The 23,612-nt window shown below is 47.8% G+C and overlaps 1 protein-coding gene across 3 annotated transcripts in view; it reads right to left on the bottom strand.

Annotated features, from left to right (window-relative positions):
• The window catches only part of NTF3 (neurotrophin 3), a 66,949-nt gene that overhangs the window by 42,592 nt on the left and 745 nt on the right, over positions 1-23,612 (bottom strand). The window contains exon 1 of one of the 3 annotated variants that reach the window (XM_008683575.1): positions 22,890-22,971. The exons of the other annotated variants lie outside the window; for them this stretch is intronic. The gene's annotated coding sequence lies outside the window, so the exon portion shown is untranslated. Of the gene's footprint in view, positions 1-22,889; positions 22,972-23,612 lie in introns of those variants that run through there. 3 annotated transcript variants of the gene reach the window in all.

Here is a 23,612-nt window from a genome sequence, read left to right as displayed (position 1 = left end):
TCACCCTGCTAGTGAGAGATGGAGCCAGCCTGGCTCCTGCATCCCAGTTCTTTTCCACCATGCTACAGGAGATGTACACGTAGTGGAAAGGTGGTTGTTGGGCTGGGGAGAGAAGACGAGAGGAGAACCATCCAGAAATTGGATCAAGAACACACATACACCCAGAAGAGCAAGCTAATGGAGCGCGTTGGGGGGGGGGCAGGCTTTTTCATGACCCATAGTGGTCTCCACTAAGGCTGGTCCTGGGGGCAGGGGCAGAGATGTCGGGATACCTTTTAGCTGCCCTGTGATAACCGTCAGCTCAGATTCCCCACTCAGAGCTGATACACCTTTTAAAAATCACCACCTTGGCATAGCAGCATTGTCCACAATAGCTAAATTGTGGAAGGAGCCGAGATGCCCTGCAACAGATGACTGGATTAAGAAGATGTGGTCATATATACAATGGAATATTACTCAGCCATCAGAACGATTACCCAACATTTACAGTAACATGGACGGGACTGGAGGAGATTATGCTAAGTGAAATAAGTCAAGCAGAGAAAGACAATTATCATATGGTTTCACTGATTTATGGAACATAAGAAATAGCAGGAAGATCGGTAGGAGAAGGAAGGGAAAAATGAAGGGGGGGTAAACAGAAGGGGGAATGAACCATGAGAGACTATGGACTCTGGAAAACAAACTGAAGCCTGTAGAGGGGAGGGGGGTGGGATAGGCCGGCTTCAGAGGGGAGGGGGGTGGGATAGGCCGGTGACCGGTATTAAGGAGGGCACATATTGCTTGATGCACTGGGTGTTATATACAAATAATGAATCATGGAACACTACACCAAAAACTAAGGATATACTGTATGGTGACTAACATAACATAATAAAAAATTATTATAAAAAAAATCACCACCTTGGGGGTGCTTGGGCAGCTCAGTCTGTTAAGCGTCTGCCTTCAGCTCAGGTCATGATCCCAGGGTCCTGGGATTGAGCCCCACATCAGGCTCCCTGCTCAGGGAGGAGTCTGCTTCTCCCTCTGCGCTGCCCCCCACCCCCTGCCCATGCTCTCTCTTTCAAATAAATAAATAAAATCTTTGAAAAAATAAAAAATAAATAAAAATCATCACCTTAAAAAAATGCTAACATCTTTAAGCCCAGAAAGGTAACTTCTAGAAATCTATTTTAAGAAAATAACCAGATACATGTATGGTTAACTGTAGAATAAAAACAGTGGCCGAAATGAAAATATGCAACAATAATGAAAAGGTTCAAGGACGGTGCACGATGGACTAATATACAGTGAAAATCATCTTACACAAGAATACTTGAAGATATGGGGAGATACATACGATATACAGAGGTGGGAAATGCCATTTGAAAACTGTTTATCCATATGATGAGCTCCATTACAAAGAAAAGGAAACATACACATAGGGACACATAAACACGCACACACGTGTACACATGCACACAGAAAGAACTGCAAGGGATATGTACTGGAAATTGTCTTCCTCTTCATTTATCCTAATCTTCCTAATTCTCTATAGTGAACATGCATTAGAACAGGTACCTATTTCATAATCAGAAAACAATGTTGTATGTTGTAACTACTTCTGGGAGGGTCCCAAAGCTTTAGCTGTCATTTTTAGCTGTCTGTGTCATCTACTTTCCACCAACCAAGTCCAAGAAGAGGGCTTTCAAAGCAGCCTCAATCAGCTCTATGGTACTTCTTTGGCCCTGATCCTAATTTAGGAAAAACCAAAGCTTTTGAATTAAAGAGATAACTTTTTTGTGTTTCCAATTAGATAAAAGAACTATAAATATTGTATATATATATATATTTAATATATTTATGATACCTGTTGATTTAATAGGGACTCAAGGAAGGAGGTCAAGTGGGCTGAGGGTACCGTGTGGTGGGGTACTTGCTTACTGCATCTAGTAAATGACAACTGTGCCGTTTACGCAGCTAGGACGAGAAGGGTGAAAGGTGCTAGAGAGGTGGGCAGAGCAGAAGAAGGGAAATAAACTATAAATAAACAAGAAGGCAATGTGAAGTAGTGGGTAGGAGCACAGACTCTGGAATCCAGAGAGTGATTCTAAGCTTGGTGCCACCACTTCTTAGCCATTTAATGTCAGGCGTGTTATGTGGTCATTCTGCAAGTATTTACTGAGCAACTACTATGTGTCACATTCTATTCCAGGTCCTAGAGATAGAGCAGTGAAGCCAGGATACAAAAATGAGTGCCCCCATAGAATTTACTTATATATAAGGGAGAAGAAGAGAGGCACCTGGGTGGCTCAGTTGGTTGAGTGTCTGTCTTAGGCTCAGGTTATTGATCCCAGGGTCCTGGGATGGAGCCCCATGTTGGGCTCTCGGGAGCCTGCTTCTCCCTCCCCCACCCATCCCCCCACTGCTCATGCTTGTTCTCTCTCTCTCTCTGCCTCAAAAATATAAATAAAATTTTTTAAAAATAGGGAGAAAAGGATAGTACATGAGGAAAACAAGTAAAATATGTAGTTTCTCAGATGATCTTACGAGCAATGGAGAAAAATCTGTCCAAGCTTCAGCTGCCTTGTCTGCAAAATGGAACGGAGATAATAAAAGAGCTATTTCATCGAGTACTTGTGAGGATTCGTGAAGTCACACATAAGGAACTGAACAGGATTCCCACTTCAATAGATATTACCAATTACCATTATTTTGAGATTAAAGGAGGCAAATCTACTCTTATCTGAGTGATGACATAGGGAATTGTAAGAAATGGCTGCAAGCATTCAGAAATTGCAGAGGCAATGAGGATTCATGCCCAGCAATGAGGAAACATCAAACCACCAACACTGTGGTAAGGTACTGAGCTTCCTATCGACTAAGACAAAGAGCACAATCTTTCTCACCTGGGGTTTATCCAACCCCAGGAGAAGGCAGAGGAATCCCTGATCACTTCTATTATCATTGGATAAAGATAATCTCTGCTCTTCGGATTCTCCCACTTCAGGATTTAGCAAAAGGCACCTGACCCAGCGAACTTCACCTGTGTCCCCACTGCTCCGTTGTCATTTCTTCCCCGGTGTCTCTCTACGGATGGCAGAGGCCAAGAGGAAAGGAGGTCTATTGCGTATCTAAGTCCCCATGTTTTCAGGGCCATTTGGGAGTCATGAGATCAGTCAAAGATTCTAATGGAGTTCTCCCAAAGCCTGGTGGAGCCAAATTAGAGATCCCATTGCAGATTTCCACACAGATTTTAGGAATGAGCCCCCAGAATACAAGGGTGCTTCTGACCCATGTCCCAACCCCTGGGCCAATGGCCAAGGATTCTCTGGGGGAAGAAGGAAAAAAATGGTGCCCTGGCTAGTCAGAAGGAAAAGCTTTCCAGAAGTCTCTTTTATAAGCCTTGGATTCTAGCCTCCTGGAGAGGAGAGAAGTCATCATAAGTTCTCAAAGGGCACAAAAAGAGAGATGTGTGTGTTTGTATGTACATGTGCCAACATAAGGGTGTGCAAGAATGTTTTAAGTAACTAAACGCAGAGCTTAAATCAGATGGATTATCCTGGGGTTTCATAGACCAGTAGCTTATTTTTGGTGGACCTCTGAGGAGCTAAATGATTTGTTTGCTCTTGACATCAAAGAGGATTGCTTGTTAGTGCTTTTCCTCTTCTCTCTGTAAAGCCAGGTTTGGCAGAGCTCTGGCCCTAACTGAGAACTCAGAAGTGTTAGGATTTTCTGTGAAGCCCTGCTGCTACACTTATGTCCTTCCTTCCCGGGAACTGGGATGACAACACAGGGCTGAACACAGAGCAGCACTTTGGGAAAGCCGAATCTCAAAACACTACAACCTCCAAAGCGGGACCCCCTGAGATGGAGCATTGCGTTAAACTAGGAACAGATGAGAAGACCCCAAGAGGAGTTTCTAGAAAGTTCAAAGAATGCTCCAAGCGGGAAATAATGCAAACCAAAAGCAGAAAAAGGGAAGAGAGGGGCCATGAGGGGATGTAATCGGCCCTTTCCCCCAAACCACAGGGTTCCCCCAAATGCCCAGGGAGCAGAGGAAGCTACCCTGAGACACAGCCTCTCTTACTGCTGTGTGCAAGCTCTCTCTTTCGGGCACATTGGTCAAGCCCCAAACACTGTGTGCTTTTCCCCACCTCTGTGCCTCTCATTGTGTTATCCAGATCTACCCCTTAGAACTCTCTTGTCTGATCCAGGGGTCTCCTCAATCACCTACCAAATGTCTTTGGAGCTCTAACTGCCCTCCACGTATGACACATCCGTTGCCCTAATCCTTTCGCTCGGGTTTTGTTTATTCGGGGATGTCTTATTTCCTGAGATGTACTCAACATTCCTAGAGGTGAGGAACCATGCATTTTTGTATTCCCCAAAGCACAGGACACAATACCTTACCATATCAGGCACTCAGTAGCTCGCGGCCGAATGAGTGGTTTTTTTAGAACCAGAATTTATGCCCATTAGGTCACTGAGCAGAGTTCATTTTTCAGAGGAGAGAAATGAAGCATACTGAACATTCTGACTGCTTTTCTTTCTCTTGTGCTCCTGCTAGAGGCACACCCAGTCTCAGGCATGGAAAGTAAGCTCTTCCCAGTAGGTCTCCAGAAGCCAACAAGAACCGTGGTGTTGGGGCTCTGACTGCCCCTTCTTCTGTCACAGCTTTCTTGCCCTCACCCTCCATTGCTCATCCATCAGCAAACCCTCCCAGCCCTGCTTCCAGAAAAGATCCCCAATCTTCTGGCTCCTTCTATCTCACCCATGATCACCCAAGTCCAGGCTTCTCTCTCTCCCACCGTGTTGGCATCTGATGATCTCACTGCCTCCACAGTCTGCCCCCCAACAAGGTAGGCAGAGGAGCCTTCTTAAAAGGTTAACCACATGACATTATTCCCTGATCCGAACCCTCCAGTGGCTTCCCATTGTATCTGAGAGGGAAAAAACTCTGGCTTCCCAACATATTTGCTGGGGGCACTGAGAGGTCCTGGCTTCTCATTATATGCTTCAACTCAACACACAAATAAACTTTGTAAATGGCCCATGAGGCCCTACACGGTCTGGTTGGCCTCTCTTGCTGCTCTCTATCCCAGCCACACAAGCTTTCCTGCTGTGTCTTGAACATACCAATCTAAAATTCCCTCTCCCCCAGCCTCACATCTCTTTGTTTTATTGTCCACCATGGCCCTGATCCCCATAGGAAAATGTCATTTTTTGATCTATTTATATGCTTGTTTTTTTCTGCATTAATGGATTGTCTCCACTGGAATGTAAGCTCCATGAGGGCAGAAGGTTAATTTTTCCCATTCACTGCTCTATTTACTGCGTCTGAAACGGTGCCTTGCACATATCAGGTGCTTACTAAATGTTTCTGGATAGAAAAATCTTTTGGGATACTGATGTAAGAATTACTTGCCAGAAGAGCTCTTTCTAATGTCAATATTAATGCTGAAAGACATTCCTAGAGATCAGAAATTGAAAGTCATAATTTTATAGCTCTTTTTAAAGTTATCTAGTTGAAATTTCTCATGGAAAGAACAGAAGGCTTTAAAAAATGTCCACAAACCTTCCCACAAAGATGTGCTCAACAAAGATAGATCTCGCAGGGCTGAAAAGAGTCTTGCCACATTCTGTTTACCCATCGTGCTGCTGTAGGTTTGTTTGCCTGGGGTTTAGCTCAGTGTAACCAACATTTCTTGAACACCGGAATTAGGTCCTGGTGAATATAAAGATGATTAGCATAGGGCTCTTACCAGTAAAGAGCTTAAAGATGCAGGGGGGAGATAGACACAAGAGCACCATATTTGCAGGGGGGCCCGGGGTAGTAACACAGTAAATAGCAAACCAGAGATCTGTTTGGGGCTTCAGGAAGGTTTCCTGCATGAGCACCCCTAACAGTCAGCCAGGTAAACAAAAGGGGAAAGAAACCCTAAGCTTTGGGAGAAACATAAACAAAAGTATGGCTGGGAGAAACCCCACAGAGGCAGACAGAGTGTGTCACCGAAAAATAAGCAAGTCACGTTCCAAGAGCCTGGACTGTATTTGGTGTGCAATGGAGAGAATCTTCTACTGCACCTTATTCATTCAAATATACAAGTGTGGGGTAGTATGGAGTATGTCCACTCTTGTCCTCCATAATCAACAAAATTGTTCATCATCAAAAACCCCAGCTAACGTAGGAAATAAAGAGAAGAGTGAGAGGAAAGACAATGGCTGAGACTTTTGAAGCCCACTCAAAAATTAATCTAACAATTAGATAAGAAGTTACAACAAAAGAAGAATTTCACATGAAATTCAATGAAATTGTGTATTTTTTACAGAAAAGTATGTGGCTTTATTGAAAGGTTGGACGAATGGAAGGAAGCCAGACAGACAACCACCATAATCCTGAACAGAGGAGATGCATGGTCAATGGGCAGCCCATGAGGCTGGGAGTCAGATCTTGCTTCTGATCAAGGCCCTATTGGGCCAGCCACTTTACTTCCCTGAGTCTTGGTTTCCCCATTTGTAAAATGGGGGAGATTATGTCTAGGCGTCCTGTCGAGTTGTTGTGCAGATTGGGATTGTACAGGGATAGCACCTAGCATGGTGGGATACCTGGTGCCACGACCGCATGTGCAAATAAATCCTGAACAAAATTATCCCATTAAAAACTCTCCTTGGGGATCAGAAACTGTTTATCTTAATTGCCTAGGGTTTAAGGATCTGAATCTTGGCAGCTTTGGATATTCTTAAGGCCTTCATTTTTTAATCTCGTGTTCAGCTTGGAAAATGCAGGGAATTAAAAGGCTCACACAATTGGGAACTCCCTGTATACAGTGAGGGGCTGCATTTTCTGACTTTATGAGGAGAGCCCAGGGGACCTTCAGAAGGAAGATCTGAGATCTGTGCTTGGGAAGGGAAGCTGAGCATTGAGAAGGCAAGGCCTGGGTTCCCTGTGCTGCACAGCACGTGTGAGGGAGAGGGGAGGCCCCGCCGACCAAACCTCACCAAGCCTTCCTAAACTACAAGCAGAATTCATCTCCTGCTTGTTGACCCAGGGATAGGCCCTGATTGAATTGTCACCCAAAGATAAAGACCAGGGATGGTCCTGAGCATGGCCTGAGGCTCAGCAAGAGTCTTGCAGGAACACATTGACTGCCTTTTTCTGAACAGGATGCTCGGTGGGCTCGGCTTGCTTGTTGTATTAGCTGCATCTTGTTACCTGCTTCTCTCCTCCCTGGTGCAGACGCTCCTGGTGCCCTACAGTTCAGCATAGGAGCCGTGTGCAGCCCAGAACAAACTGGTCTCTTCTGATGGTCCCCATCTATCCTCACCTGAGAATCCTCACATGCCTCATTGCTGTTTTCAGTTCTGACGTGATGTATTGACCATTTTAATGGATAATTTGGGGGGTAAATTCTCAGTCCATAGGCCTATACTCTGAGAACAGCTGCACCTTTGTTGAAAGGCTGGGCTTCTGACGTTATTTATGAACTACATGACATGACCCCGCTCCCCGGTCCACAGCTAATGAACTAGCACGAACCTCTGAGTCAAGCTGGGCCAATCAGGATCTCTCTCTGAGGAATCTGAGAATGGGGGCCTGGGACACTCAGTTGCTGGGCCTAGAATGGTGGGGGCTATAGAGGCATAGAGAGCAGAACCACATGATCCTGCAGACAGAGAATGGCCTCCAGGATCCTCGGTTAACGTCTTAGGAAACCTGTTTGCAGTGCCTGCTCTTGGGTCCCCAAGATGGCACTGTGTCTATTTATTTTTTTCCCTCGGGTTAATGAGTAGTAGTCAAGATAAAATCATGATAGTAATAATTAACATTTATTGAACCCTGACCATGTTGCAGACTCAGAGAGCCACATACTGTCTCATTTAGTCCTTCCAACAATGTGATGATATCCTTTTACACTTAAGAAAACCCACTGAAAGACCACATAGCTAAGAAGTGAAGCCAGGATTTAAAGCCGGGCTGATGGTCTACTTTTAAGGACAATAATATACAGCTAAGAGAACAGTTCTGCCTGTGCACCATAAGCCCCCGCTGTGGGGCCAGCACCATGCTAAGTGGTCCAGCTGTTACCCCCATCACCTCTGCTGCAGCGATGGGCTTTGAAGTTTCTGCTAGCTGAAGCATTCTGAGAACTTGGAAGGGTATCCCTTTCAAGACGGCAGATGGAGTATCCCCTGCAGATCTCCTCCTCCTGTATTAAATCCATACACACTGGGGCGCCTGGGTGGCTCAGTCGGTTAAGCGTCTGCCTTCGGCTCAGGTCATGATCTCGGGGGTCCTGGGATTGAGCCCTGAAAGCCAGCACCAGGAAAAGAAAACAGCAAACTGGTACCGGAAAAACTGAAACCCAAGGAAGCCGCTAAAAGAGGAATCAAGAAATTGAATGAGAGGCAGAATTCTTTGGAATACCATTTTTCTGTTTTATGTATATACAATCAATCAAGAAAATGAATTATGGGTGAAAAAAAGCAATCAGAAGGGGACTGTGAATATTTCATAATCTTGAAAATATAAGGTGCTTCATCCACAATATGAGAATAGGATGTTCCAAGGAGATTTTCACAATGATAAGAAGATACACCAGAAGGGCAGGTCAGCCGTGAGCTCTGCGGCCAGATCCATAAAGGTGCTGGAAAGGAAGTTCTGTCTGGCAGATACACACGTGTCCTTGCAGAGGGAGTATCACACTGAGCAAGCAGTTGGACACAAACTGGGCGGCTGGCCTCAAGGAAGGGGTGGGCAAGCCGTACTGAAATAAACTCAAATTGCCTGGACAACATTTTGACTGCCCTGTGCGTGTCCATCCTCAATATTCTGTTCCACCAGCCGCCCCTCACAAATGACAGGACCCTGAGCTTATACCCCAGGTGACAGCATCAGAAAGACGTAAAGTAATACATTGATTCTTTCAAGCCACACCTGGGATATTCCTTCCCATTTCTCTTGGTGCCACTTGAAGGCTACCTCCCAGACTCCCAAGGTTTGCAGGAGGGCCTGACTTGGAGGAGAGCCATTTTTCAAACAGAACAATGTGCTATTAGCATAAGAATATACCAGTTTAAACCATAACATGTATTTGTAAGGTAATTCACGGCTTGTAAAACACCATCTTATGCATCATCTCATCTGCAACTCTGCATTAATTATCTTGATTAGGTAGGGTTTATTACCCCAGCTTACAAAAGAGGAAATTAAGGCTCCAAGAGGTTGTGACCATTAGTGATTGACAGAAGTGGAAATAGAACTGGGTCCTCTTGCTTAAATGTTAGTTCTCAGTATATTTCACTGTAATGAGGTTTGCATTCCTTCACCATTCCCTCTAAGGCCGAAATAGCCTGAGGGGCATTTTCTCCTGAAACTCCTGTGCATAATCCTATGGGGAGGGGGGACCTTGGAGGACCACTCTTATCTGCTTTTACTGCCAAATGTACTTCATATTCCTCAACACTAGTGCCAACTTTCTACTCAGTTCATGATCCCTTCTGAACATGGTCTAGACTGGATTTTGGAAAACAAAATAAATTGCCTCAAGTCCAGAAATAAGTGCTTCAGCTCATCTCTCTCCATCTTCCTTTGAAACATTCCTGTGTCTTGACCAAAAAAAAAAAAAAAAAAAAAAAAAAAAAAAAAAAAAAAAAGCCACTGTTGAAGGTGAGCGTTGGAGAAGGGGGATGGTGGCAGCTACACACTGCCGGGAATGACTTCAGTTCCATCCACTTGATACACAGAGAGGCAGCCCGGGCCTTCCTGCCTCCACTGCTCCTTGAAGGGCTTGTCTCTGGCTGTGACAATGCAATCCTCTGGCAGTCCTCTGCACAGGATGAGGCCTGTCCCCACCTCATTGCCCAGTGCTGCAGATCGCGGTCACACCAACGTCTGCCTTCCTCCCATGAGCCACCGTCCCAGTCTTCCCTCTGGTGGGTGTGGCTCACTCCACCAGAGTTCCTAAACCACCCTAGGCCACTCTCCACTGTCTGTCTGGAGAACGCCAGATCCAAAACGCTTACGGAAGCACACACTTAGCAATGGGTGTTAGACGTCTAGCCCCAGCCTGCCTGACAGCATACCCGGTAATATCTTTTTGTAAACGAGAAACCCAGAGACTACAATGATTCCAGATGGTCCACTTTACAATTCAGGAATATGTGGTTGGAAACATAACTTTTTCAGGCCTTATTCTTGTTTTCAAACCTTAGCTTTTAGCTTCTTTCTCTGACCCTCTGCTCCCTGGCCCTCCTGTGAGCCCTGGCTTCCCAACAAGAAAATGTCAAGGGAGAGAACAACTACTTTCTTGGATACGGAGGACCACTGGTTAAGGCATGGCCTCAGGCTGCACCTCCTGGAAGCCCCATCCCAAGACTGGCCTTTGGGCTGGATCGCACAGGATGAGAGGGGACAGAGGTGCTTCCTTTCCCATGAGCCATCAGTGCAGAAATCAGCAGCCCTGATCCCCAGCTAAGCCTGGAGGAGGGTCTCTGACTGGTATGCACATTCCCAGGAAGAACCAGCGCAAGAAATCTGATCATTCAGAGACCACAAACCATTTTGCATCTTAAATGCACTGTGGAAACCTGGTATAATATCTGCCTCTGGGGAAATATCTGCTACTGGGGAAACTAATGAGATGACACTTACAAAAGTGCCTACACAGCATTCATGTCCTGGGAATGCTGGTCTCTGCTCCTTTCTCCTGCTCCGCACCCTTCATCCTCAAAACTCCCTCCAGAAGATGGGGGTGGTGGGGTGCTTCACAATCCACTGATGACCTGTGATCTGCCCTCCTGGTACCCAGTTTCTAAGGCAAATGCTAGGTAGTGAGGGAGTAGGAGAGCTCACCCCAAATTCACTAAACATCTTAACTAGGTGAGGAACTCTCACAAGGACACCAAGGGTGAGGATGGGGACAGACGGGGCAGCGTGGGCCACTACTGTAAGCCAGTGGTTCTCAATCTGGGCCGCATATTGGAATCACCTGTTGAACATTGAAAAGTATAGACATCTCTGTCCCAACCCTAGATACTCAACATCAATTGGTCTGAATATCATCCAGAGCAACCACTGAGCCAAAGCTAAAAGATCTTCAAGTGCAAAGTGAGATCAGAACAGCAAGAACATGGTATGGGGGTGTCTGTCGAGCAAAGCCTTTTGAGATGACACCTGAGGTTCCCTTTTGGCTTTACCAAGTGGAGTTCTGGCATTCCCACATCCCAAGTTGCTGGGTGGCGTGCCAAGTGTCTGTCTGGGTCACTGTCACACACAGTCTCTTTATAATATCCTAAAAACAGTGGGACCTTGCAAGTCACTCTGTACAGATCCAGGACTGGCAAAGAGGTTCTGCTGATTTAGGTATTTTCAGGAGACTCTGAAACACACACACACACCCATAAGAATTTTCTATAGGTGGATCTGATGCTCAGGAATCTGGGACCCAGAAACCTCAGCATCTGTTCACATCCCACTTTGCACCTGTGAAAAGGTCTGCAATGCAAGCGACCCTCTCTGGAGTCACAGTTCCACATTTTCTGGGGTGCCACTCCAAAAGCCACCTTCTTTCTTGATTATAAAGGAAATCAAAATCAGATGGAAATGTATGGCAAAAGAAAACCTGCCAACCACCCTAAACTCTGAGCATTACGAGTTCCTAGTCTAGTTCCTGCTACCCCGAAGTCAAAGCCACTCCGATGAATGCGCGGCCCCCCGGTTTTCCCGGGCTGGCATCATCTCCCCCAGCCAGCACGAGTCAGAGTAGCCAGAGCCCAAATCAGGCCTGATGCCCCCACTCTGCATTTCATTCATTCATTCCCTCACTCATTCATTCTTCCATCAGTCCAACCAACAGTCATTCTTTCATTGCACAGCTATAAGTTAAGAGCCGGCCTCCATGTTACAGCCAGAGTGATCCTTTTTGAAGCCAAAACCTGACTGTGGCCTCTCCAGGGCTGAGCCCACATCTTCAGTAGTGCCCCAACACCCTTGGGGTAAAGAGGGAGCCCCCCGTCAGCTCCTGCCTACTCCACACCTCTCTGTACCCATCATCACAGGCTGCTCTGTGCACCACCTACTTGGGCTTCTTTCAGTTCTCCTGACTGCTGTTCTCACCTTGCAGCCTCGTGCCACCTGCTTCCTCACAGGGAACTCTTTTCCCCCTCATCCCCTCCTGCTTTCATGGAGGCTTACAAATCACATCACAGGCTGTCAGAAAGCCTCCCCACCATTTCCTGGAGTTGTTTGGCTTGGATCTGATGATCTCCCTCCACACTGGCTGCTCTCGGAGGAAATCTCCTTTCTATCTCTATTGTATCCCCTGCTCACCGCTTCTCTTTGGACAAGAGTCTCAGACATCCCTGTGCCCCAGGAAAACACATGAAAAACAACCGGAATCCCTTTCCAAACCCCTCACATTTTTTTTCCATTTTAGTAAAAAATCGGACCTTCTCGAATGGCTCTATCCTGGACGGTGCCTCTGTTGAGTGGTCCCCCAAATGACTCAGGAGACTTGCAGCAGACAGACGGTAACTTTATACGGCAGCCCCCAAAAGGAGATGCAAACATGGAAGGGGGCGCTGGGAAGACACATTCCCGATTCATACAAGAGCCAAAAAGTAAAAGGGGAATGTCAGAGGATTAGAGTGACAAGCTGAGGTCTCTCTGCCAGTAACCCAACCACATTCAACTTGATTTCCTAGACTTGCTAATAGACCACAATCTAAAATATCTTTCTTATTCCCCTGACACACACACACACACACACACACATACACTAAGACACAAAAACATGAAACGAACTGAACGTTTCCTTGGTGCTCATTTAAATGCTAAGAGAGAAGAGTTATGAGGGTGAGTGATGAAAACAACTTTTTCCCATTTTATTCCACAACCATCAAAAACTCGCAGATAGAAACAACAACGGAGAACTTCATAAAAGCAAAGGCTGAATTCTAGTGCTAGGGAATCCCACACTGGAGCTATGAGCCATGCTAGGGGACCGACGCAGTTTTTTTGGGGGGGGGGCACGATCTTTGACTCAAGCACCGCGCGGATGGATCCTCAGAAGGAAGGTCCAGGAGAGGGTCCGCGGGGAGGAACGCAGCAGACGCCTCAGAAAGCCATTCACCCCCTTGCGTTTGTGTTGGCGCCGCCCCCACGACTCCTCTGGGAAATTCGGTCTCTCCCATTGTGTGTGGGGCCATCAGGATAGACCACATGTTGAGGTGCCCTTCCCGGCACAGGATCCAAGTGGGACTCTGGCGTTGCAGCTTCCTGACAGGCTGGACCCAGGAGCCACCTCCCACTGCGTGCAAGCGTGGCATGTAAGGCAGGGTCAGGGACGGCATGGCCCTTGGACAGCAAGCACAACAGCCCCAGGGCACAAGGTGGCCCTGTAGGTCCCAGAACTCTCAGTCCAGAGCCTGTGCCAGGACACCAGACAGCTCCCTCAGGAGGCACTCGCTGACCCCTGGACTTGTGTGCTGTTCCACGTGTCTTTCTAATTAGCCCAGCCTATAAGGACTCCTCCTTCCTCCAGACTCTCAAAGCCCCTGTGGTCCCTGCCACTTATGTGCCACTTACCAAACACATCCTGCCACCCAAACCCCACCCCACCGGTCTATTTGTCTGCAATCTGTCCCAGACTCCCAAACAGACTGCCGGGTTCTTGAAAGTAGGGTCCCTGCCTTTCACCCCTTGGTCTCCCCGATGGTCCCCCCCATGGTGCCCAGCATGGTGTCTAGGAAGCATCAGGTGAGGCAGGAGACCCTCTTAAAGTAACACTTTTGTTTGGTGGCTAAGAGAAACATCTAACAGATGTGTTATGCTGTGGTTTTTTTTTAAGTCCCCTTATAAATTCCAAAGAAAGTACTATTAAGGATTTGCTATCTATTCTATTTCTCCTGGTATCTGGGCCAATTAAAAACAGGATATGAAAAAAAATGCTGAGGCACTCACTGAGCAGGAGGGACTCAGAGGACAGAAGTGGACAGTAGATGGCAGTCTGTCCCTGTGTCAGAAGTGGTCACAGAGACAGTAACTATGCATGGAGGCCCCAGGGAGAAGCACGTCCCCCGTCTGTGTGGACTGAAGCCAGGAGCAGGGAGATTTCTGAAGAGCACACCTGTGAGCACACACTTACACATCTACCAAGCCCCAACACCTGGACAACAGGCACCTGCCCCAAACTCTCCCCATGAAGAACCACACATCCCAAAGGGCTCTGAGCATCCACGGCCAGAGCCCTGGTTGAGCATCGGGAACTTGGGGACGAGAAAGCCACTGCCCTTCAGGAGTGAAGACTGCTCCTGACCAAGAGGATTCCAATTATCATTCACACTAACAAACAACCCTCCGGTCAGGAGCCCTGCACTTCATCTTCCATGCTCACACTGCTCCTCCCTGGAACACAATGATGGAACCCCTGTCTCCCTCGCCAGCTCCTGTATCCTCAAGGTCGAGGGCGAGGTATTCACCTGCATCTTCTCCATCATCTAGCACAGGGCCTGAGACTCAGCAGCAACTAACACGACGTTTATCGAATAACCTTTACATGTATTTTCCAAGCGTCTAGAGATGGAGTGCCCTAATTCCTATGCAGTGACACCCAACTCACCTTTAACCAAGAGCCCAAATTTGCAGAAGAGCCTGGCTGACTAGGACATGGGGTGGGGAGTCTCTGAGGGGATCAGGAACAGCCTTTCCCAGTGAGCAGGTGGTGAGCATCATGACTTCAGCCTTGGGACAGGTCAAAAGGAGACACAGAGAACACAGCTCTGGACTGTTGTCCAAGAGCGTCACCTCTCTGAGCCTGACTCTTAGCGTTGTCGGTCAGGCTTTACAGATGACCTGTCATGCACTCATTCACCAACACATTTCTGTAGCAGACACTGCTCAAGGTGTTGGGGGACACAAAGATGAAAAGTCCAGATCCTTTCTTCGCAGAACTCGCATTCTAATGAAAGGTAGGAATGCAAATAAAACTCAGGCTGCTAAGTGCTATAACACAGGGAGGCTGGGGAGGGAGCAGCAGGCTTTTGGGGGAATACAGGGAGGCTTCCCAGAGAAGGTAATGGTGAAGCAAAGATGTGAAGGATGACTTCCATATCCTTGGTGAACAAGGAGGGGAGGGCATTCTAAAGACAGAATATATCCTCCAGGGCCATCTCAAATGCAAGACCACATGTATATTTCTGCCACTAGTGATATCTTGTAATCAGAGGACATTTCCCTTTACATTTAAGCCATGTCCCCTTATGGATCCAGCCATCCAGGTTCTTCTAATCCCTGATTCCCACAATAAAGGATGAGGCAGAAAAGACTTTAGGGATCACCAAAGCTAGGAGTCCTCAACTCTCTTCCTTAACACCTAAGCAAAGTGAAACCTGGTGTGGCTCAGGGACCCCTGAAAATTGCACAGTTCATCTCTGCTGGAGTTAAGAGTGGAGCTTGGTCTTCTTGCTCAGAGCTCAAGATCCTTCTGATTTAGCTTACTGAATTCTGCTACCCACAGACAGTTTCATCCCATATAAACCTCTCCCTATGCTCCCAACTTCCAGTCCAAGATCTGCCACAAATCTGGCAAGCTTGCTTCTTCAGCACTTTATAAACATACACTCATCCATATGTTCAATAACTTATCTGGCATCACATAACTTAATTTCCTTCTCCACCCCCTCCACGTTTCTGCACATAAGTCCTGCAGGCCAGCAGAGATACCTGGAAATCCCAGGCATGGGCCACAGGGAGGCTTAGAGAGCAGCAGAATCACAGATTTTGTGAACTGTCACAACTGGCAGGGTCCTTTGACCTTCTAGTGCATCCAGTCCACTTCTTTCCCACAAGGGGCAACAGAAGCCCAAGGAAGGAGAGTGAATTGTTCAAGGTCACGCAGCTAGTTTGAGTTCTTTGCCAGGAGAGACAGGGCAAGCTGTTTCAGGTAGAAGCTAGGTGTCAGGAGAGCTGGGCTCCTTCCCAATTGTGGAATATATTTATTGGCAATCAGGTGATTCCCAGAGCTGCATTTTCCTCCAGAACCCAGTGGAAGCAAGGGATGTGCCCTATGAACCACCAGGAGCAGCAGGTCTGCTAGACACAGTATGGAAATAATCCCAGACTATGAACGTGATACATATTCCCTAAGGGATAATTTAGAGCCCGAGGGGAAGGATAGTTTTTAATTCTAGGGTCTGAGACCTAGAAACAGAAGGAGGGGGACAGTACATTGCCAGGACCTGGCTACCATAAATAAATAATAGCAGAAGGGCTATGTCCTCTTATACAGAAAAAAAGCACCACCCTATGTGTGAATTTATTTTAAATAAAATAAACACATTTTTTGAGCACCTACAATCTCACAGGCCTTAGGTTAGTATTCTACAGTTATCTGCACGTTGCAAATACCTTTCAGCAACAGAACAAAGTCATTCTCATTAACTGCCTTGAAGATGTAGTGATAGTGGTGATGGGGAAATCAGCGGAGGGGGAAGGAAGAATAAGAGCCTCCAGTCACAGCCTTCAGAGATGGCAACATGCATCCCCAAACACCCCTCTGGCTTCCCTACTTTTGGTACTGCTCAGAGAGGGGCATGAGGCAGGCAAGTGCCAGGCCTGGGGGTCTCCAACTGCTCTGCTCTGCATCAAACAGAGCCTGGGGATCCCAGTCCTTAGCAGCAACCCCTACCCCAACCTTTCAGCAAAAAATCTACATCCACTTTGACCCTGGCGTAAATGGAGGGAGTTCCTGAGCCTACCAGGGAAGGCCATTTTCCAAATTCTGAAGGACCCTCGGGTTCTCCATGCAGATTCTCTTTTACTTTGATTCTGTGCAACCCTCATCGCAGGACTCAAGAATGCTGGGACGTACCACCTCTCGTGGGCGTGTGGATCAAAACCAGATGTCCAGCTCCAATCTTATAGAGTTTACAAGGAGGCAATTGTGGCTTAAATCAATACCCCCATTCTGGAAGGGCAGATCCCCTTGTCAACAGAACGGGAAGTGAAGGGGGAGGGCCAATGGGAGCTAAGACAGATCTGACACATGCTTGCCAGCAGGTGGCTAAAAACCCTCAACATTTGTCTTGCACATGAAAATGAACCTTCCAGTGGAGAAGGTCACCCTGTGGGGTGACAAACTTTGCAGAGGCCTATCAAACAATCTCTCATCTGGATGACATCACAGAAGGCAGAAAACACAATCTGACTGGCAGGTGATGGACTTGGGATGGCCACAGGCTTCAGGATAGAAAGCCAGCACATGAACGTATAGTTGTGTAACCATAAACATATCCCTCAAAGTCAGGCAACCTCAGTCTTCCCATCTGGAAATGAGATTATTCTGGCTATTGAGATAATGCCATGCAATATTTGTAATAATTCCTGGCACCCCATAAGTACTCAAATATTAACTATCATCATCATCAATCATCATCAATCATCTTAAAGGTGGGTACTTGTCTTAGTCAGAAACACTGATACTAAAAGGCACTCATGTAGAAGCTGAATGATTATCATCAGGCCTACATGAAAGCCAAACCCAACCCCTCTCAAATCTATATGCACTGTACAGGGTAAGCCAACTTCACGAGCATTCTTGGCCAAAACAAAACACTATGGCAAATTCTTTGCATGCCTTTCTGCCTTTGACTAAGCCATTCCCTAAAGATAAAAAGCAGGAGTTCATTTAGGGTGCGTCAAGATGCACTCTAAGCAAGGCACAGATCATGTAGGAGGATGGGGCCACTGTAGAATCCCAGGGTGGTGGAATTGGAATGGGGCTTTGAGATCTTCTAAACCAAGCTTCTCATTTACAGATGGGTAAATCGAGGCCTAGAACGAATGCCGAGGGTCACATAACAACAGCTGATTCGTGACAGAGCTCAGTCTCAAGAGTGATGCCCTACCTGCAAGTCAGCAGGCTTTCTGTTGCTCCTTGCTGCCTGACATCACCTCATTGGCCTGAGATCTTTTAAGATCAGTAAGCTACTGTTTACGCCTACAGCTCTGGACTTTAATGAACAGGAACCTTAAGATTATCAAAAATCCCTGACTGAAGAAACCCATTAACGATCTGGGCCTTTTCTAAAAATACTGTTAAAAAGTGAGCAATCACAACAGATCACACCAAATTTCACTTCAAAATCTGTTCTTCTCCAGCTAAGTCACACTTATACTCAGAGGTTTGTCCTGTGAAGATGCCAAGAGCCACAGCCAGCCTCTGGTAGTTCCCAACAACTAAGACTGCTTGAGAAGGGCCACGGCATAGATAAGGACATGAAACAGCCAGTGCATTCTGATTATCCAGGGGTTCATGCATTCTCTAGACCCTTGGCTTTTTTAGGTAGAATGAAAAGGCTGAGTTACAGAAAACTATCAACAACAACAAATGCTTTAAAGGTCTTGGGCTATCTACATGGGCTTTCCCAGGTTCTAAAGTGAGTTCTCTGTAAGATTTACCTTTGCCCAGCCTTGATCTTAATACAAATCCATCCAGGCAAGAGCAAGATACCATCTATAGTGGCCTTATACTTCTTAAAAATTCACACATCCTCCATCCTTATATACAAATGATCTGAAAGAAGCTGCTACCAACTTTTCCGACAAGCTGGCCCTTCTGCAAGAAGCAATAGATGATCGTCTAATCTGAGCCAGGCAGCCATATCCCTCCTACCCATGACAAGCTCTGCAAACACCTCCTGCCCACCAAGGGCCACTCCAGAGCTCACGTGTCCCCCAGCACACACACACATACCCCATGCTCTTCTCTCGCTCTGCACATGTCTGTCCATGCACAAAGTACATCCACAGACCTTATCAGCAGCACCACACGGGGCTTACGCTTGTCTCCAGTAGAAGATTTGGTCCCTCTCCAACGGACTCGATTTTAAATACAACTAAACTTAAAACCCTAGCAACGGTCATTAGTTCAACAGGTCCACCGCCAGAAACTGCCTGCCTCATTAAAGAGTAAAACAGCAGCTGGTGAGGTCTCCAGGCAGGGTGGTGGGTTTTAAAGATCTTCTGTGTCGGCCTGACTCCCCTCTCTCACTTCAGCCAACTCGTGGATTTACATTCCCTCCAGTTGGGGCCGGAGCACTGTAATTGCTCAGGAAAAGGTCTGGAGAAGCCTGGAGCAGAAGTCGCGACTCCGTTAGTCGGCTTGAATGGAGGGGAAGTGGAGAGGCCTGAACATCTGATCCATCTGGGAGTGGAATTGCGGGGATGGGAAATGTTATGTAATTAAACTCTGCTGGCCTGTCCCGCCTGGGGAATGTGAGACCCATCAGCAGTGACCTCTTCCAATCAACTTAATTGGCCCAATCTCGCCAAGAAAAGCAACAGAATTGGTTTAGTGCCTCATGGAAATAGCTTAGCTCCTGACTATTTATGGCCACTGAACTCAAGGATGGGAGCCTGACTCTGAGCCAGGAGTTGACAGCGCGTGCTGACTGCTGGGAGGATTTGGAGGCTTCAGTGGATTCCCTTGCCTCTCTGGGCCTCCATTTCTGTCTCTGGGGGAAGGCGCTGTAACAACGTGCTGCTTCAGGTGCACGGCACTCCGCAAACCCGAAGCCTCTTACCAGGCAGGCTCTTGCCTCCAAGGACCCACGGTCTAGAGAAAAACAGACCTTCACAGCAACCCAGCATGGCTGGACTTTGCTCCTCTTTTATTCAAATATGCCAAGGACCTTGACCATTTCCTCTGTTTCCAAAGTCACGTTTGTTTTAGTGTCGTGGTCTACACAGCTCTTGTTAAGGAATAGGCAAATGTCTCTGATAATTAAGAACATTGATTTCGGGGCCACTTTTCTTCAGAATAGTTCAAGGACATTTTATGAATACAGATTCCCATCAATTGCAATCTAGGCTAGGTTGTCTTTGTTTGTTGGGTGGGTAAACCGAGGCGGTTACAGAAAGTTCTCTTTGCATGGTGCGTGAGCAGTAGACAAGCAGTGGGTGTTAAGACTATCTTACCAACTTGGGAAGGGGTACAGATCCTATTTTTACTATGGTTCACAGACATGCTATTGCCTATATTCTACGAGACTTCATCTCTGAGTAAAGTTTTGTATTCCTAAGCACACAAAGCTCTGGGGAAAAAGAAGAGTGACTTTTCTCCTCATTGAGTCTTTACTGAGATTCCGGCATTCTCCCAAAGCCACACTGCCCCAAAGGGGGCACGGCTGAACTAGAATCAAGGCATTCCCACCATCTTCAGAAATATGTGCCACCGGATCTTCTGACCAATGGTCCAAGCCTTTATCGCTCTCTCTTAAGTGGATGAATTTCACCTAAAAATAAGGTGGGACCTTAAAATGACACAGCTCCGATGTCATAAATTTAAAAATGTCAGGAGTCAAATAAAGTCTCCCCAGTTATATGCCCTCTCACGATTAGAACCTAATAAATGAGGTTCCCTATCACCTGGTGCAGTTCAGCACATATGTGCGGCCAAGAGCACACCCTCCTCCTGCTTTGATGTACTTACCTCACTAGCTGTCTGAAGGTACGAACGCCACCAACTTCACCTTTCCTTCACTCCCCAAGTGCTCCCGGAAGCCTACAGCTCTTGTTCTATGTATACCTTTTATACTTAAAATACACATCTGAGCATCCAAGACAATTTTCAACTTTCCTCAGGCACAGAGGATTCCTGCAGAAACATACGCTCTACCCCCTCATGAGGGCCAGAACATATATGGCTCCTATCCTCTGGCCAGCTTTCTCTCAGCTGCTTAACCTCAGCCTCACAGTGTGCGCATGCGTGTGCATACACGCACACCAGGTTAGCTGTACGCTCACAGCCCAGAAAACATCAAAGGTGAACAAATACTCCCAACCTGCATCCTCCCTGACCCCAGCTTCTCCCTCACTAGCTCCACATATCAAGTCTCATTCCTGCTAATGAGTCTTGCACATTCCCAGAAACCCAATCCTTCAGTGTATCAGGACCTGCATTTTGACCTGAATTGCAGCACTGGCCACAAATCGCCAGCCCACAACCCCTACAAGAAAGAGTAACACCCTTCAGCCGCCTCCCTAACACACAAAACCATACATCATCCCTATCTTTATGTCCCCTTATTACATAACCACAGATACATTTCAAGTCAGCTTCCCTTTGGCCCCAAAGATCCATAAACATCTCTAGAAACTGAATTATAGTTCTTGAAGAAACCTCAACTAGCATCCAGCTCTCTTCGTTCCTCTTGGCAAAACTGCAGCAGTCAGCTGAGTCTGAAAAGGAATTTTTCCAGGGCACTGTGCCATGCCCCAGTACCCAGCAATGGACTCAGCATCCAGTAGGCATTCCATAAATTTTAATTAATAATCAATATTAACTGGTGACAATGAATTCCTTTGTTAAATTAGCAACCCATCATCCAACATAATTTAACACGCGTCTCTGCCACCAGGCGTGCAAACTATATTCCTCCACTCGCTCCAATCTTAACTAGACATTCTCCCCAATCCTCACCTGCTGCCAACGCACAGGACATTTCCCCTTAAAAGTACATCCCTCATTCTAAGCCTTGGGGGAGGGGGGAGCAAAAACCAACCCAGCATCCTTCTCTGCAAATGCCTTGTTTCTCCATAATGAGTGCCTGAGCCCACACTTTCTATCCCCTGCATACCCCAGTGCCATCCCAGCCAAATTTCCCAATGCACACTCATAAAGTTCAGACTCTGCTCTCCACAGATAATCTTTCCCAACCCCCCCCCCCACTCTGGTAATTCTTCAGGAGCCCAACCTTCCAGACACGTCCACCTTTCGCTCCTACACACAGGCACCCTCCCACGCCACACCCACTCCATGTGTCTGTGCAGGCATGCACAAGCCATCTGTCTTCAACACACTGTACCTCTCCTCCTGCTCTGACACCCTTCACAGGCACAGATTTCTCATTAGCTACACCTATGTTCCCACATGCTCTCATCTCCTGCCAGTCACACATATGCCCATCCAACAGAGTCCTCAGAAACACACACCTCCAATGCGCACAGAGCAGGTGGCGCTCTGGCTCTCTGGCCACCCGCAATCCACACCCTGGTGTGGAGACTTTCCAGAAACCTCTCTCCCTGACCACACAGAGCACCCAAGGGGCCTGGATCTCCCTCCTTAGGAAAGCACCCCATTCACACAGTCCCCAATCCTCCACTTCCAGCTACAATCCAGTCCTTACCAACGCAAAATCTCACACATTCCTTGCTGCAGGCCGGCAGACTGGCTATTTTCCTCCACCACTGTTCACAGAGCCTGCTTTCTTTCATCTCCCCCCAACTCCCAACACCATACCCAGGTCTAAGTGTCTGAGCCCAAGGCAGAGGCCATTGGATTTTGTCCCCTGAATTCTATCTCTCAACTTTCTTTGTGCAACATGTCAGGAAGGAAATGGGGGCTGGGGGGGAGCAAGCTGAATATGCTGGAGAATTTCTGAGTGTAAGGAAAACAAAACGGGTTGCAAAGTTCCCTCTGTGTGACAACTTTCTCCCTTCCTGACATTTAGGGCAGAGGGCTAAGATATTTTCCTTGCTCTCTGTTCTGGAGGGTGGGAGAGGGCATCTCTTTGTGAAAAAGCAGGTCATCCAGCATATTCTCTAATCCGTGAGTTACAAACATGAGGCTCCAGGAGTGACACCCACCTCCGTTCAGGCCACCCCTCCCAGCTCCCGCCCCCAGCTCTTCACACACATAAACAAGTCTCCCCTGAGCTCGATGTTCCAGCTCTCCGGCTCTGAGCCCTGCGCTCTGGCTGTGTCCAGGCTGCACCTCCACTCTGACTCTCAACCTGCCACCCGCCGCCAGAGGTCGAAAGGAGGCCGTCTAGTTCGGTGTTTTGCTCCACCTGGAGTGCCCCCAGACACCGGGAAGGCGGGGGATGGGGGTGGGGGGAGTGCTCCTTACCAGTTGGCAGCCCGCACCGGGTTAGGCGCTAGGGTCTCAGCTCCATGCATTTGAAGCGCCGCTGAGGAACGCAGCGGCCAAACTCCCCCCAAAGCAGCAGGGCCTCCTCGCTGCGCACCCACTTGCGCCCAAAAGCAACAAGCAGAGTCCCCACCCCCACCCTAACCCCTCCTTTCCCGAACCTTCAACTCCCAAGCGTCCCAGATTTCGTTTGGAGTGTGAGCAGCCTTTTGGGGCAATGGGGTAATTTGGCCAACTCGGGGTCCTTCTGACTCCAACCTAGCTCTGCCGATCCCTGGTCTCTCAGCCTTCCCACACCTCTGCCTCAAATTCCTAGAGCTGGCCTGGAGAAACCGCGAGGAATTCCCCAGGGACCGCTGGGCCAGCGTGCCCATCGCTCCCCCGCGGGGTCCCAGATGCGCGGGCTCCGCGAGGAGCTCCAACATCTGCGCAGAGACCCAGGGTGGGGTAGCCACGGGGTGGGTGCTGGCCACCACGAGCCCGGGGTGCATGGCCGTTGCATAGAAAAGCTTTCGGAAGAGGCGGGGTACTCCAGGACAGGTACGCCGAGCAAGGCGAGGAGTTGCAACTCCCCAAACTGGGAATCCAGCATCCAGGTCGGGAGCTCCGAGTCCCCTCCCCCAGCCCACTCCCAGGCCCGGGGAGGGGGAGGCGTGCGGGGTACCCCCGCGCTGTGGGGAGCAGAGCGCTCGGCGCGTGCCG

The sequence above is a fragment of the Ursus maritimus genome, unplaced genomic scaffold (genome assembly GCF_017311325.1).
Source record: "Ursus maritimus isolate PB19 unplaced genomic scaffold, ASM1731132v1 scaffold_26, whole genome shotgun sequence".
NCBI classification, from domain to species: domain Eukaryota; kingdom Metazoa; phylum Chordata; class Mammalia; order Carnivora; family Ursidae; genus Ursus; species Ursus maritimus.
The sequence above is the reverse complement of the archived record's forward strand: the minus strand, read 5'-3'. Positions and strand labels throughout refer to the sequence as shown.